The 18020-nt window shown below is 43.1% G+C and overlaps 1 long non-coding RNA gene across 1 annotated transcript in view; it reads right to left on the minus strand.

Moving 5' to 3' along the window:
* Nucleotides 1-17348: 17348 nt before the first annotated feature.
* Nucleotides 17349-18020, minus strand: part of LOC115139945 (uncharacterized) — a 12051-nt gene continuing 11379 nt past the window's right edge. The window contains exon 7 of the long non-coding RNA XR_010462650.1: nt 17349-17363. This is a non-coding gene — a long non-coding RNA (uncharacterized LOC115139945). The remainder of the gene's footprint in view (nt 17364-18020) is intronic.

Consider the following 18020-nt stretch of genomic DNA (forward strand, 5'->3'; position numbering starts at 1 on the left):
GGAGAGCCATGTGAGTGTGAGATGATTCTGGAAGCAGCCGAATTATAGAAGGGAATTATAATGATTATATTCAGCTACAAAAGGCACAGATTGTTTTAGGGGGTATTAGAGGGGATGCACCCGGGAAGTTTGAGGCATTATCAAGTGCTTGTCAAATTGTGAATGAGAGACTGATGAAGTGTGTACAGCCTGCACAAAAAAAAACAAAGCAGAGCTCATGCCTTTCATGCAACTTTTTTTTCAAAATCATAATTGGAGTCACATCATGCAGTCTTAGAAAGTATTAATAATCAAAACATATACAGTGCATTCGGAAAGTATTCAGAAACACTTTATCTCTGTATTTTGTTGAAGCACCTTTGGCAGCAATTGCAGCCTTGAGTCTTCTTGGGTATGACCAGCCAAACTGAGCAATCAGGGAGAAGGACCTTGGTCAGGAGGTGACCAAGAACCTGATGTTGGTAACTCAAAGCTCTAGAGTTTGTCTGTGGAGAACCTTCCAGAATGACAACCATCTCTGCAGCACTCCATCAATCAGGCCAGATGGAAGCCACTCCTCAGTAAAAGGCATGACAGCCCACTTGGAGTTTTCCAAAAGGCACCTTAAGACTCAGACCATGAGAAACAAGATTTTCTGGTCTGTGAAACCAAGATTGAACTCTTTGGCCTGAATGCCAAGCATCACGTCTGGAGGAAACCTGACACCATCCCTATGGTGAAGCCATGTGGTGGCAGCATCAAGCTGTGGGGATATTTTTCAACGGCAAGGACTGCAAGACTAGTCAGGATCTAGTCAAAGATTAACGGAGCAAAGTACAGAGAGATCCTTGTTGAAAACCTGCTTCAGAGCTAAGAACCTTAGACTGGGATGAAGGTTCACCTTCCAACATGACAATGACCCTAAGTACACAGCCAAGACAACACAGAAGTGACTTCGGGACAAGTCTCTGAATGTCCTTGAGTGGCCCAGCCAGAGGCCGGACTTGAACCGAATCGAACATCTCTGGAAAGACCTGAATATAGCTGTGCAGGAGAGCTCCCCATCCAACCTGACAGAGCTTGAGAGGATCTGCAGAGAAGAAGTGTGTGCAGGCATGCCCAGATTGTAGACCCATTCCCAAAAACACTTGAGGCTGTAATCGTTGTCAAATGTGCTTTTGTATTCTAAAGAAACTGTTTTTGCTCTGTCATTATGGGATATTGTGTGTGGATTGATGAGGGAAAAAAAACAATTTATTCACTTTTCGAATAAAGGCTGTAACGTAACAAAAATCTGGAAAAAGTCAGGGGTTTGAATACTTTCCAAATGCACTGTATGTTGTTCTCTAGAGTGTATAAAACTCTGATGATTTAAGCATATGTACTTTGACAGATGAAGTGTTCTTTTGAAAAACATATTGATGAGTTTGTTATGAAGCTGAGAATAAAAATGGTCTTCTTCTATAGAAATATAGTAGAAAGCAGATTATTCAGTCGATGTTCCGATCATCACTGCATTCTCTACCAGAAAGTTGGTTGGTCTTCTATGATGTCACATAGGTTGATACATTGATATGTTTTCATTTATAAAGCCCTTTTACAAAAAGTCCCACTGTACCTAATATCTTTACTAAACTTTAAACATACGATTTAACACACCCAGTCTCAGGGATGGCTAACTCCGGAAACTCCTTTGGTCACTAATGAGTTAGGTAAATCAGCATTTACTTTTCTTACACCTTATTTGTGGAACAATGTTCAAAATGTTGTTAAATGTGATGTTCTGGTGCCTCTAGGACAATTCAGAAAGCTGATTGAGGATCTTATTACTGATTCATCTGTTTGTTTTTTATGACTGTGTTTTTCTTTCTGCTTACATTTTGTATTTATATTGATGTCTGTAATTTATGTAATTCAGGGCTCATCTGTAAAAGAGACCTTGGTCTCAGTATGACTCCCTGATAAAATTAATATTGTTTTAAAATTGTATTTATTTAATTTTATTTTTTTAACCTTTATTTAACTAGGCAAGTCAGTTAAGAACAAATTCTTATTTTCAATGATGGCCTAGGAACAGTGGGTTAACTGCCTTGTTCAGGGGCAGAATGACAGATTTGTACCTTGTCAGCTCGGTTACTAGTCCAACACTCTAACCAGTAGGCTACGCTGCCACCAAAGTATGTGGACACCCCTTCAAATTAGTCCATTTGGCTATTGCAGCCACACCCATTGCTGCCAGGTCTATAAAATTGAGCACAGAGCCATGCAATCTCCATAGACAAATAGTGGCGGTAGAATGGTCTTACTGAAGAGCTCAGTGACTTTCAACGTGGCACTGTGATAGGATGCCACCTTTCCAACAAGTCAGTTCGTCAGATTTCTGCCCGTAAGAGCTGCCACCGGTCAACTGTAAGTGCTGTTATTGTGAAGTGGAATTGTCTAGGAGGAACAACGGCTCAGCTGCGAAGTTGTAGGCCACACAAGGTCACAGAACTGGACCGCTGAGTCCTGAAGCTCGTAAAAATCATTGTCTGTCTTCGGTTGCAACACTCACTACCGAGTTTCAAACTGCCCCAGGAAGCAACGTCAGCCAACAACTGTTAGTCGGGAGCTTCATGAAATGGGTTTACATGGTTGAGCAGTTGCACACAAGCCTAAGATCACCATGCGCAATGCCAAGCACCGGCTGGAGTGATATAAAGCCCGCCCCCATTGGACTCTGGAGCAGTGGAAATGTGTTCTCTGGAGAGATTAATCACGTTTCACCATCTGGCTGTCCGACAGACAAATCTGGGTTTGGCGGATGCCAGGAGAACGCTACCTGCCGGAATGAATAGTGCCAACTGTAAAGTTTGGTGGATGAGGAATAATGGTTCGGGCTAGGCCCCTTCGTTCCAGAGAAGGGAAATCTTAATGCTACAGCATACAATGACATTCTAGACAATTCTGTGCTTCCAACATTGTGGCAACAGTTTGGGGAAGGCCCTTTTCCTGTTTCAAAATGACAATGCCCCTGTGCACCAAGTGAGGTCCATACAGAAATGGTTTATCGAGATCGGTGTGGAAGAACTTGACTGGCCTGCACAGAGACCTGACCTCAACCCCATCGAACACCTTTGGGATGAATTGGAACACTGACTGCGAGCAAGGCCTAATCACCACACATCAGTGCCTGACCTCACTACTGCTCTTGTGGCTGAATGGAAGCAAGTCCCTGCAGCAATAATCCAACATCTAGTGGAAAGCCTTCCCAGAAGAGTGGAGGCTGTTATAGAAGCAAAGGGGGACCGACTCCATATTAATACCCATGATTTTGGAATGAGAAGTTCAACAAGCAGGTGTCCACATAATTTTGGTCATGTAGTGTATCTTGGATTACATTCATTATGGCCATGCCAATGGAATAAAATGAGAGTAGTTGGCTAAGTGGTAAGATAGAGCCGAGCAAGATAAAAGTGATGCAGACCAGAATCACAGCCAGGAAGACTAAAGAGACACAAGCCAGGCACTGGGGCTGTTACAGTAGCAGACAGTGGTAAAAAAAAAGTGACCAATTGTCATATTTAAGTCCCAGGCGCTCTCTTTTGATGACTTCTGTAACCGTAATAGCCTTGGTTTCATGCATGTTAACATTAGAAGCCTCCTCCCTAAGTTTGTTCTATTCACTGCTTTAGCACACTCTGCCAACCCGGATGTTCTAGCTGTGTCTGAATCCTGGCTTAGGAAGACCACCAAAAATTCAGAAATTTTAATTCCAAACTACAACATTTTCAGACAAGATAGAACTGCCAAAGGGGGCGGTGTTGCAATCTACTGCAAAGATAGCCTGCAGAGTTCTGTCCTACTATCCAGGTCTGTACCCAAACAATTTGAACTTCTACTTTTAAAAATCCACCTCTCTAAAAACAAGTCTCTCACCGTTGCCGCCTGCTATAGACCACCCTCTGCCCCCAGATGTGCTCTGGACACCATATGTGAACTGATTGCCCCCATCTATCTTCAGAGCTCGTGCTGCTAGGCGACCTAAACTGGAACATGCTTAACACCCCAGCCATCCTACAATCTAAACTTGATGCCCTCAATCTCACACAAATTATCAATGAACCTACCAGGTACCCCCCCCCCAAAGCCTTAAACACAGGCACCCTCATAGATATCATCCTAACCAACTTCCCCTCTAAATACACCTCTGCTGTCTTCAACCAAGATCTCAGCGATCACTGCCTCATTGCCTGCATCCGTAATGGGTCAGCGGTCAAACGACCTCCACTCATCACTGTAAAACGCTCCTTGAAACACTTCAGCGAGCAGGCCTTTCTAATCGACCTGGCCGGGGTATCCTGGAAGGATATTGATCTCATCCCGTCAGTAGAGGATGCCTGGATATTTTTTTAAAATGCCTTCCTAACAATCTTAAATAAACATGCCCCGTTCAAGAAATTTAGAACCAGGAACAGATATAGCCCTTGGTTCTCCCCAGACCTGACTGCCCTTAACCAACACAAAAACATCCTATGGCGTTCTGCATTAGCATCGAACAGCCCCCGTGATATGCAGCTGTTCAGGAAGCTAGAAACCGTTATACACAGGCAGTTAGAAAAGCCAAGGCTAGCTTTTCAAGCAGAAATTTGCTTCCTGCAACACTAACTCAAAAAGTTCTGGGACACTGTAAAGTCCATGGAGAATAAGAACACCTCCTCCCAGCTGCCCACTGCACTGAAGATAGGAAACACTGTCACCACTGATAAATCCACCATAATTGAGAATTTCAATAAGCATTTTTCTACGGCTGGCCATGCTTTCCACCTGGCTACTCCTACCCCGGTCAACAGCACTGCACCCCCAAAAGCAACCCGCCCAAGCCTTCCCCATTTCTCCTTCTCCCAAATCCATTCAGCTGAAGTTCTGAAAGAGCTGAAAAATCTGGACCCCTACAAATCAGCCGGGCTAGACAATCTGGACCCTTTCTTTCTAAAATTATCTGCCGAAATTGTTGCCACCCCTATTACTAGCCTGTTCAACCTCTCTTTCGTGTCGTCTGAGATTCCCAAAGATTGGAAAGCAGCTGCGGTCATCCCCCTCTTCAAAGGGGGGGACACTCTTGACCCAAACTGCTACAGACCTATATCTATCCTACCATGCCTTTCTAAGGTCTTCGAAAGCCAAGTCAACAAACAGATTACCGACCATTTCGAATCTCACCATACCTTCTCTGCTATGCAATCTGGTTTCAGAGCTGGTCATGGGTGCACCTCAGCCACGCTCAAGGTCCTAAACGATATCTTAACCGCCATCGATAAGAAACATTACTGTGCAGCCGTATTCATTGATCTGGCCAAGGCTTTCGACTCTGTCAACCACTACATCCTCATCGGCAGACTCGACAGCCTTGGTTTCTCAAATGATTGCCTCGCCTGGTTCACCAACTACTTCTCTGATAGGGTTCAGTGTGTCAAATCGGAGGGTCTGCTGTCCGGACCTCTGGCAGTCTCTATGGGGGTGCCACAGGGTTCAATTCTTGGACCGACTCTCTTCTCTGTATACATCAATGAGGTCGCTCTTGCTGCTGGTGAGTCTCTGATCCACCTCTACGCAGACGACACCATTCTGTATACTTCCGGCCCTTCTTTGGACACTGTGTTAACAACCCTCCAGGCAAGCTTCAATGCCACACAACTCTCCTTCCGTGGCCTCCAATTGCTCTTAAATACAAGTAAAACTAAATGCATGCTCTTCAACCGATCGCTACCTGCACCTACCCGCCTGTCCAACATCACGACTCTGGACGGCTCTGACTTAGAATACGTGGACAACTACAAATACTTAGGTGTCTGGTTAGACACCAATCCAACGTTAAATCTAGAATTGGCTTCCTATTTCGCAACAAAGCATCCTTCACTCATGCTGCCAAACATACCCTTGTAAAATTGACCATCCTACCAATCCTCGACTTTGGCGATGTCATTTACAAAATAGCCTCCAATACCCTACTCAACAAATTGGATGCAGTCTATCACAGTGCAATCCGTTTTGTCACCAAAGCCCCATACACTACCCACCATTGAGACCTGTACGCTCTCGTTGGCTGGCCCTCGCTTCATACTCATCGCCAAAACCACTGGCTCCATGTCATCTACAAGACCCTGCTAGGTAAAGTCCCCCCTTATCTCAGCTCGCTGATCACCATAGCATCTCCCACCTGTAGCACACGCTCCAGCAGGTATATCTCTCTAGTCACCCCCAAAACCAATTCTTTCTTTGGCCGCCTCTCCTTCCAGTTCTCTGCTGCCAATGACTGGAACGAACTACAAAAATCTCTTAAATTGGAAACACTTATCTCCCTCACTAGCTTTAAGCACCAACTGTCAGAGCATCTTACAGATTACTGCACCTGTACATAGCCCACCTATAATTTAGCCCAAACAACTACCTCTTTCCCAACTGTATTTAATTAATTAATTTATGTTGCTCCTTTGCACCCCATTATTTTTATTTCTACTTTGCACATTCTTCCATTGCAAAACTACCATTCCAGTGTTTTACTTGCTATATTGTATTTACTTTGCCACCATGGCCTTCTTTGCCTTTACCTCCCTTCTCACCTAATTTGCTCACATTGTATATAGACTTGTTTTTTTTTACTGTATTATTGACTGTATGTTTGTTTTACTCCATGTGTAACTCTGTGTCGTTGTATGTGTCGAACTGCTTTGCTTTATCTTGGCCAGGTCGCAATTGTAAATGAGAACTTGTTCTCAACTTGCCTACCTGGTTAAATAAAGGTGAAATAAATAAAAAATAAAAAATAAAAAGTCAAAGTAAAGATAACTTAATAGAAAATCACTCAAGTAAAATCCCTTTAAAATACTACTTGAGTAAAAGTTAAAGTATTTTGTTTTAAATATACTTAAGTATCAAAAGTAAATGTAATTTCTAAAATATACTTATGTATCAAAAGTATAAATAATTTCAAATTCCTTATAGTAAGCAAACCAGATGACACACTCTTCTATTTCAATTTACGGATAGCCACGGGCACACTCCAACACTCAAACAAAGCATGTGTGTTTAGTCCACCAGATCAGAGGCAGTATGAATGAGCAGGGATGTTCTCTTCAAAAGTGTGTGAATTGGACAATTTTCCTGTCCTGCTAAGCATTCAAATTGTAACGAGTACTTTTGTGTGTCAGGGAACATTTATGGGGTAAAAAGTACATTATTTCTTTAGGAATGTAGTGAATTAAAAAGTTGTCCAAAATATCAATAGTAAAGTGCAGGAAGAATAGTACTTTAAATACATATCCCAGAGGTCAGTCACACACCCAGTATCCACTCTCTCTGGTTAGCCCCTCGCTGGGCCAGCAACAGGAGGCTACCAGGAAAGCACTGACCAAGCCAGCACACCGTGTTGCACGTGTACCTGTATGCCTACAACACACAGCGCAGACACACAAGTCAAGTCCACTCAAATGCTCACCAATTACTGGAAATGACGTATGGATACTCGGTACAGAGTGGATTCCTGCCACCCCTTTTCTTCCCACCTTTCCATTTTCACTCTTTTTCACTTTTACCCCATTCTGTCAAAAGGTTTTTCATACATGCTGCATCTCTCTATAGCTGTTGTTTCTGTCCGAGGAGTGCCTGGTGTTCCTTTGTTGGTTACAACAGTGAAGTGAGAAGAGTGTCTACTAGCTTCTAAAAGCCCTGCTGATTCTGCTGAGATGGACTGCAGGAACATGTGCACCTCCACATATGCCAAAGAACAAACAAGTATGCTCCTTACTTTAATTTGAGCTACAGTAGAACACTGAAAACATTCAGGGGCATTAGTGTGTCAGACTACACACAGTGCTGCCCAATTCCGGTCCTGGAGAGCCGAAACACTTCCGTTTTTTGTTTCTACCTGGTAATTAATAGCACTCACCTGGTGTTCCAGGTCTGAATTAGTCCCTGATTAGGAGGATAAAAAACAGTTTGCCTCCTATCGGCCCTCCAACACCACTTCTTGCAGCATCTGGTCTCCCATCTAGCCCAACCCAGCATAAATTCAGAGGCAAGCCAGCACTGGGATGCAGGGTAATATGGCTGCTGAATAAAAATGGAAGAATAATAATGTGTTCACCAGCCCTGTGAGACATGGTTCTATTACTCATCCCCCATGGTGATGGATATTGGCCCTTACACTGTATTGACCTTAAGCAATCGGTCACCTGGGGCTGCCACTGAGGACACAAACAAATACAAAAGGACAGCAATTTCCTTAATACATGTAGATACACACACCACACGCACGCACACATACACACAGTACGCATTGAGGCATATTGACATGTCAAGATGTATTTGTAGCTAATTGTCACAGATGTTACCGCCAACGGAACAGCGGGTCACACTGATGTACACTACCGTTCAAAAGTTTGGGGTCACTTAGAAATGTCCTTGTTTTCCATGAAAACATACATGAAATGAGTTGCAAAATGAATAGGAAATATAGTCCAGACATTGACAAGGTTATATAAATAATGATTTTTAAATGAAATAATAATTGTGTCCTTTCGTCAAAGAATCCTCCATTTGCAGCAATTAAAGACCTGCAGACCTTTGGCATTCTAGTTGTCAATTTGTTGAGATAATCTGAAGAGATTTCACTGCATGCTTCTTGAAGCACCTCCCAAGTTGGATTGATGGGCACTTCTTACGTACCATACGGTCAAGGTGCTTCCACAACAGCTCAATAGGATTGAGATCTGGTGAATGTGCTGGCCATTATAGACAGAATAACAGCTGACTGCTTCTTCCCTAAAAGTTAGGGAAGAAACATAGTTTGGAGCTGTGCTTTAGGTCACTGTCCTGTTGGAGGAAATTGGCTCCAATTAGCGCCGTCCACATGGTATGGCATGGTATTGCAAAATGGAGTGATAGCCTTCCTTCTTCAAGATCCCTTTTACCCTGTACAAATCTCACTTTACCACCACAAAAGCACCCCCAGACCATCACATTGCCTCCACCATGCTTGACAGATGGCATCAAGCACTCTTCCAGCATCTTTTCAATGTTTCTGCGTCTCACGAATGTTTTTCTTTGTGATTTGAACACCTCAAACTTAAGATTTGTCTGTCCATAACACTTCTTTCCAATCTTCCTCTGTCCAGTGTCTGTTCTTTTGCCCATCTTAATATTTTACTTTTATTGGCCGGGCTGCGATATGGCTGTTTCTTTGCAACTCTGCCTAGAAGGCCAGCATCCCGGAGTCACGTCTTCACTGTTGACGTTGAGAATGGTGTTTTGCGGGTACTATTTAATGAAGTTGCCAGTTGAGGACTTGTGAGAGTCTGTTTCTCAAACTTACACTAATGTACTTGTCCTCTTGCTCAGTTGTGCACCGGGGCCTCCCACTCCTGTTTCTATTCTGGTTACATTTCTCACATTGAATAGCCTTAATTTTTCAGAACAAGAATAGACTGACAAGTTATAGAAGAAAGTTATTTTTTCTAGCCATTTTGAGCCTGTAATCGAACCCACAAATGCTGATGCTCCAGATACTCAACTAGTCTAAAGAAGGACAGTTTTATTGATTCTTTAATCAGAACAACAGTTTTCAGCTGTGCTAACAATTACAAAAGCCTTTTCTAATGATCAATTAGCCTTTTAAAATGATAAACTTGGATTTGCTAACACAACGTGCCATTGGAACACAGGAGTGATGGTTACTGATAATGGGCCTCTGTACGCCTAGTGCTGACTGTAGTACTGTACTACGCTCTGATTTTACACAGTAGATCACAGTTTCTAAACCTTTTTCGTACCAAGGCATCTGGGGCTCCTTTTATACTTGTTTTCTATTTCCACTAATCCAAGGTTCTTCTTCAATGGCATTTGTCTCATCTGAAGTGTTACCTACTGGTATACCAAATACATTTTTAAGAATTATAACAATCATGAAAAAATACAATCTCAATTGTATTGAAGAACATTTCTTACTGCGTAGAATTACTTTGCGAAAAATGGTGATAATTGAGCTGAACAAATCAATCCTGTTTTACATTGTTAAAAAATTGAACTACATGGCTATGGGAGAGGCAAGAGTGTTGAGATTCTACATCACAGATACAGTTGAAGTCGGAAGTTTACATACACCTTAGCCAAATAAATTTAAACTCAGTTTTTCACATTTCACATTTAATCAGAGTAAAAATTCCCTGTCTTAGGTCAGTTAGGATCACCAATTTATTTTAAGAATGTGAAATGTCAGAATAATAGTAGAGAATTATTTCTTTCAGCTTTTATTTCTTTCATCACATTCCCAGTGGGTCAGAAGTTTACATACACTCAATTAGTATTTGGTAGCATTGCCTTTAAATTGTTTAACTTGAGTCAAACGTTTTGGGTAGCCTTCCACAAACTTCCCACAATAAGTTGGGTGAATTTTGGCCCATTCCTCCTGACAGAGCTGGTGTAACTGGGTCAGGTTAGTAGGCCTCCTTGCTCGCACACGCTTTTTCAGTTCTGCCCACAAATTGTCTATGGGATTGAGGTCAGGGCTTTGTGATGGCCACTCCAATACATTGACTTTGTTGTCCTTAAGCCATTTTGCCACAACTTTGGAAGTATGCTTGGGGTCATTGTCCATTTGGAAGACACATTTGCGACCAAGCTTTAGCTTCCTAACTAATATCTTGAGATGTTGTTTAAATATATCCACATAATTTTCCTCCCTCGGGATCCCATCTTTTTTGGGAAGTGCACCAGTCCCTCCTGCAGCAAAGCACCCCCACAACATGATGCTGCCACCCCCGTGCTTCACGGTTGGGATGGTGTTCTTCGGCTTGCAAGCATCCCCCTTTTTCCTCCAAACATAACGATGGTCATTATGGACAAATAGTTCTATTTTTGTTTCATCAGACCAGAGGACATTTCTCCTAAAAGTACAATCTTTGTCCCCATGTGTAGTTGCAAACCGTAGTCTGGTGTTCATACTTTCGTACTATTGTTTGTATAGATGAACGTGGTGTCTTCAGGCATTTGGAAATTGCTCCCAATGATGAACCAGGCTTGTGGTCTACAATTATTTGAGGTCTTGGCTGATTTCAAATCAAATCAAATTTTTGCTTGACATTCCCATGATGTCAAGCAAAGAGGAACTGTGTTTGAAGGTAGGCCTTGAAATAGATCTACAGTTACACCTCCAATTGACTCAAATAATGTCAATTAGCCTATCAGAAGCTTCTAAAGCTATGACATAATTTCCCAAGAATTTTCCAAGCAGCACAGTCAACTTCGTGTATGTAAACTTCTGACCCACTGGAATTGTGATACAGTGAATGATAAGTGAAATAATCTGTCTGTAAACAATTATTGGAAAAATTACTTGTGTCATGCACAAAGTAGATGTCCTAACCGACTTGCCAAAAATATAGTTTGTTAACAAGAAATTTGTGGAGTGGTTTTAATGACTCCATCCTAAGTGCATGTAAACTTCTGACTTCAACTGTATATCAGACCAGAAATTCCATAACTGACTGGTTACTTAAGATACCATTTTTTACAAACATGAACCAAAATAACCTTGTACATCGACAAGGAATTCAATTCTTAACTTAAAGGAAATATATGGATATAAACAAAAATATAGTTATTCAGGTAACTTGCGTTATGATGTTGCCATTTTTAACAAAGACGGTTTCATTAATACAATGCCCCATTTAATTGTGTGGCTCACTGATATAACAAACAAACAAGACATTGATTTGGACCATAGGCACTCCATCCAGCTATCAACATCACACACAGAACCATGGTGACTGACAGATTCTCTGGATCCACTGCCTTGGGCCCTGCTTTCCTCAAGTCTACACCCGGCACCAAGCCAACTCTAGTCTTCACTAACCAGAGGTACTTCAGAGGCACAGTGTCTTGCAGTTAAATGGGCCTCCATCAGTTACAAAATAGAAATGAGTATCTCTACATGTATACTACAAACAGTGGGGAGAACAAATATTTGATACACTGCAGATTTTGCAGGTTTTCCTACTTACAAAGCATGTAGAGGTCTGTAATTTTTGATCATGGGTACATTTCAACTGTGAGAGATGGAATCTAAAACAAAAATCCAGAAAATCACATTGTATGATTTTTAAGTAATTCATTAGCATTTTATTGCATGACATAAGTATTTGATACATCAGAAAAGCAGAAGTTAATATTTGGTACAGAAACCTTTGTTTGCAATTACAGAGATCATACGTTTCCTGTAGTTCTTGACCAGGTTTGCACACACCGCAGCAGGGATTTTGGCCCACTCCTCCATAGAGACATTCTCCAGATCCTTCAGGTTTCGGGGCTGTCGCTGGGCAATACGGACTTTCAGCTCCCTCCAAAGATGTTCTATTGGGTTCAGGTCTGGAGACTGGCTAGGCCACTCCAGGACCTTGAGATGCTTCTTACGGAGGCCACTTCTTAGTTGCCCTGGCTGTGTGTTTCGGGTCGTTGTCATGCTGGAAGACCCAGCCACGACCCATCTTCAATGCTCTTACTGAGGGAAGGAGGTTGTTGGCCAGGATCTCGCGATACATGGCCCCATCCATCCTCCCCTCAATACGGTGCAGTCGTCCTGTCCCCTTTGCAGAAAAGCATCCCCAAAGAATGATGTTTCCACCTCCATGCTTCACGGTTGGGATGGTGTTCTTGGGGTTGTACTCATCCTTCTTCTTCCTCCAAACACGGCGAATGGAGTTTAGACCAAAAAGCTCTATTTTTGTCTCATCAGACCACATGACCTTCTTGACCGACTGATCAAAACATCTGGCACATGAAACAAAGGCATGATACATCCTTGTAAAAGCAGCATACTTTCACATATACAAACCCCCTCTAATCCTGGATTTTACATGGTCTATCTCTCCATGAACCAATCCAGCTGAAATTAGGTTCTCTGAGAAACACATCAACAACTAACGGTGACCAGAATCCCAAGTTGCTTTCTATTGATTTGTTTGTTTAGAGATTATGGGCACCAAAGGTCCTCTTGATCGGAGTCTATAACCCTATACACACCTAGCTGGATACTGCATGCAAAGTCACACCTATGGTTTAGAGCAGGTTGATAGTATGGCAATGCACTAGTGCGTGCCATGTCTGTGACAGATAGTATTGGAGCTAGATAGAGAGAGCAGTACAGACGGCAGTACAGACAAGTCCAGAGTAGCATGCTATGGGGAAGATTTGCCCGTGTTGCAGAATAAATACCTTGCTCAATTCCCCATATCTATCTGTCAATATGCAACGCATTCCATCTCCAGTGTCACTGCACTCAGGAACAAAACACCTCTCCATCCTCTTCCTCCTCTCTCTCTCTATGTATGTGTGTGTGTGTTAGAAAGTGACATTTAAAGGTAGGATGACCTTATATGAGGGGTTTGCTGCCATGGCTGTCGGGGGTTGGGTGGGACACCGAGTACTAAGGAGAGGCGCTCGCCAGTGGACAGGGTGTGTTGGCGACATGGGTGGCAGGGAGGTCCTCATGTTGCCACAGGCAAACCAGGCGGGAGCCCTCGTCCCCCTCCTGGCCACCTGTCTGGGGGATGCGGAGCAGCATTGCTGAGCGGGTCAGGCCCCAGAAACGAGGAGGGGACAAGTCCGTCTTGGTGGCCGTGAACTTCCAGCCCATGTGGGAGCCACAGATCTGACACTGAGCGATCGTCCAGGCATACCTGAGGGAGGGGGGAGGAGTGAGCGAGAGAGGTAGAAATAACTTCCATCAGTCCTTAGGGATTTGTGCAGCATGCCTCACTTCTTATTGTTGACATAAGGCATCTGACACAGAAACGAATAACCTAGTCTTCCAATTCCCCTCATCACACAGTATATGGCATACCAGACAGCATTGCTAATAGAGGCCTGGGACTTTCTGATGCTCTCATGCACAGATATTACATAGAGAAAGAGCACAGACTGTGTCTATTCAATACAATGCCCTCTCTCATCACCTCTCCATTTTCTCCTCAGAGTAAAGCCCTTACTGGCTGTCACGTAGGAATGGCGGCAGGCCAGGCAAAGGAGGGAAGGCACACAGACAAACCACTCCACTCCCATCTGACACCTGTTCAATTTGGACGTTTCTCAGGGTTCTCTTCCTGGCAACAACATACCATTTGAATAACAATTATCACAAAGAAGCACTTGCAATTAACAGATGAAAGACACCAATAAACAGCCTAAATCTGTCATGTTGTGTGTCTGTTGCTCTCTCCACAACATGTCTACTCAGAACAACAGGCTGTAATAACACGCTTCACCAGAAGAGCAGTGTGGCAGAGAGGTTTCTTCCTCCTCCATAGCTCCCCACAGAGGACTTGAATAAGACTCATCTTGACCAGTGCCAGCCCATGGGGAGGATAAGTGGAGGAAGTTATTGCTGTCATTATTACAGGAGGCAAACACAGGCGCGCTGAGGACTGACGAGTGGCTTTGGTTGAAGATTCCTTACGTAACATAACAAAATCACTGAGAACCCAGGGGAGCCCAAGGGCCTTGGACATGTGTGTCACTTGAGAATATAATTTGTGAGTGTAAGCCTGTGGGTGAGTTTCTATAGTGTGGGGAATGGGTTAGTGTACATCTAAATGTGTGAGAGCGAGGGAATGTATGTGTGTGAGGCATGTATAGAGAGGGGTTACCCTGGAAACCAGCTGTGGAGCGTAGACGGCCTGCGGACCAGGTTGCTGGCTTTGTAGACAGTCAGGGTCTCATGGACCGTGGGAGTTAACATAGGCTGCCATGGGGCCATACAGAGACAAGCTGCAGGTGTGTGTGTGTGGGGGGGAGGAGACCAGGGTAGAGATAATGTTTTTATTATCTGAACCACACTGTACAAAAAACTGCCGAATTGGGTGTACAAATGACATTCAGATATTAAAGTATACGAATACATTAAAACTACAAATATTCTAGAATGACCCAGGTCGAATCAGACAGTGTAGACAGACAGAATGGGACAGTAGCCAGAGAGATGGTTATGAAACTTAACTAGATGAATGTCAAACAAGAGACACGAACTTGCTTAACCCTTCCTTGCGCGCACACCACTCTGATGACCCCATAGATAAAGTGTTGAGTGTTCAGGGACATTGATGAGAAACTCCATATTATTTGAGGTTTTATAGATTCAAGTTATTGTTACATTTAATGGGTCTTTGAGACAATCTTGTAAAGATGTAGAAATTCCACCGCCACTTCTTGGTTGCTAAAATACTATTTCCTTTTACATTTATTTATTTATTTAATCTTTATTTAACTTGGCAAGTCAGTTACAATGATGGCCTAGGAACAGTGTGTTAACTGACTTGGGGCAGAACGAAAGATTTTGACCTTGCAGCTCAGGGATTCGATCTAGCAACCTTTCGGCTACTGGCCCAAAGCTCTGTCCAATACGCTACCTGCCGCCCCAAAAACTCTAACAGTTAGCTTAAGCAAGTATATAGTTTAGAGAATCATTGTACCATCTAAACTGCTGTGAAATAGCCTGTGTTGCATGCGCGAGAGTTGCAAAATAAATGTACACATACATGTTAATCAATTATTTCATCCAAACTGCTTCTGTGTGGGTCAACGAGTGTCTGCGTTTTTAGACGCCTGACATGCTACAAGTCCCTCCTCTCCCATCTCCTCATTGGTTTTTAGGAGCATATACCCACATGGGTGATTGAAAGATGAAGGAGTCCATACTCCAGTCCAGTCGGTTACAGTAACGCACCTTAATGTGAAATTTCCAAATGCCTGAAGGTATCACTTTCATCTGTACAAAGAATAGTACCCAAGTATAAACACCATTGGACCACGCAGCCATCATACCGCTCAGGGAGGAGACGCGTTCTGTCTCCTAGAGATGAACGTACTTTGGTGCGAAAAGTGCAAATCAATCCCAAAGCAACAGCAAAGGACCTTGTGAAGATGCTGGAGGAAACAGGTACAAAAGTATCTATATTCACAGTGAAACGAGTCCTATATCGACATAAGCTGAAAGGCCACTCAGCAAGGAAGAAGCCACTGCTCCAAAACCGCTATAAAAAAGCCAGACTACGGTTTGCAACTGCACATGGGGACAAAGATTGTACTTTTTGGAGAAATGTCCTCTGGTCTGATGAAACAAAAATAGAACTGTTTGTCCATTATGACCATCGTTTGGAGGAAAAAGGGAGAGGCTTGCAACCCGAAGAACACCATCCCAACAGTGAAGCACGGGGGTGGCAGGATCAGGTTGTGGGGGTGCTTTGCTGCAGGAAGGACTGGTGCACTTCCCAAAATAGATGGCATCATGAGGTAGGAAAATTATGTGGATATATTGAAGAAACATCTCAAGAAATCAGTCAGGAAGCTAAAGCATGGTCGCAAATGGGTCTTCCAAATGAACAATGACCCCAAGCATACTTCCAAAGTTGTGGCAAAATGGCTTAAGAACAACAAAGTCAAGGTATTAGAGAGTGGCCATCACAAAGCCCTGACCTCATCCTATAGAACATTTGTGGGCAGAACTGAAAAAGTGTGTGCGAGCAAGGAGGCCTACAAACCTGACTCAGTTACACCAGCGCTGTCAGGAGGAATGGCCAAAAATTCACCCAACTTACTGTGGGAAGCTTGTGGAAGGCCAACTGAAACGATTGACCCAAGTTAAACAATTTAAAGGCAATGCTACCAAATACTAGTTTAGTGTATGTAAACTTCTGACCCTCTAGGAATGTGATGAAAGAAATAAAAGCTGAAATAAATAATTCTCTCTACTATTATTCTGACATTTCACATTCTTAAAATAAAGTGGTGATCCTAACTGACCTGATTTTTAGAACAAGAACATTTTGCAGCAAAATCACAGAAAATTACCAACATCAGCAAAATGCTTCGATAAGAGCAAGGCAATGTCAGCGTCTGTAATTTTCGGCTTATTGTTCCAGCTCTAGTCAGAGCGACGATGAGGTAGGGTGAGGATAGAGGGATGGATTAGAGAAGAGGTGTTTTAACACTTGCACAGCTCTCAATGCATGGGAGAGCTCACAAAAGAAGGCAGCATCTCCGACCCACCACCTCAAGAGAGGGGAAATTATCATCACTTTTATAGGCGGTGGCTAAATATAACACATTAGAGTAGAGGAAAGAGAGGGAGAGAGGGAGACGGGAGTCTGCCACAGTACAAGGAGGAGTAGGGGTAAGAGATTAGACCAGATCAGTTGGGGTACAGTGGGTACAGCTGGATGGATTCGTGGTGGGTGTAGGGGTACATATCAAACAGTGTGTGGGTAAGGCTCTGTGTGTCAGACAGATGAACAAGTCCTCGCCTGGTTCATGCGTTGAGCAGTGTGCCTTTAGGGCAGGCCCTGTTCATCAATCTCCTGGGGGACAAACACAAGAAACAAGGTTACAAACAGGATGTGTGTCGTCACTTAACTGGTAAAGTATTTTTCTTATGGAATAAATCAGCTCAAATCAAGTTCCATTGGCAATGTTCTGTCTGTGTACACACAGTAGTTACAGTGCATTCAGATAGTATTCAGACCTCTTGACCTTTTCCACATTTTGTTACGTTACAGCCTTATTATAAAATGGATGAAATAGTTTTCCCCCCTCATCAATCTACACACAATACCCCATAATGACAAAAAAAAAACAGGTTTTTAGACATTTTTGCTAATGTAGAAATATCACATTTACATGAGTATTCAGACCCTTTACTCAGTACTTTGTTGAAGCACCTTTGGCACCGACTATAGCTTTGAGTCTTCTTGGGTGTGACGCTACAAGCTTGGCACATTCTTGGGTGTGACGCTGCAAGCTTGGCACATCCGTATTTGGGGAGTTTCTCAGATTCTTCTCTGCAGAGCCTTTCAAGCTCTGTCAGGTTGGATGGGGAGCATCGTTGCACAGCAATTTTGATATTCGGTCGGGTTCAAGTCTGCGCTCTGGCTGGGCCACTCAAGGACATTCAGAGACTTGTCCCAAAGCCACACCTGCATTGTCTAGGCTGTGTCCTTAGGACCGTTGTCCTGTTG

The sequence above is a fragment of the Oncorhynchus nerka genome, unplaced genomic scaffold, assembly GCF_034236695.1.
Source record: "Oncorhynchus nerka isolate Pitt River unplaced genomic scaffold, Oner_Uvic_2.0 unplaced_scaffold_1549, whole genome shotgun sequence".
NCBI classification, from domain to species: domain Eukaryota; kingdom Metazoa; phylum Chordata; class Actinopteri; order Salmoniformes; family Salmonidae; genus Oncorhynchus; species Oncorhynchus nerka.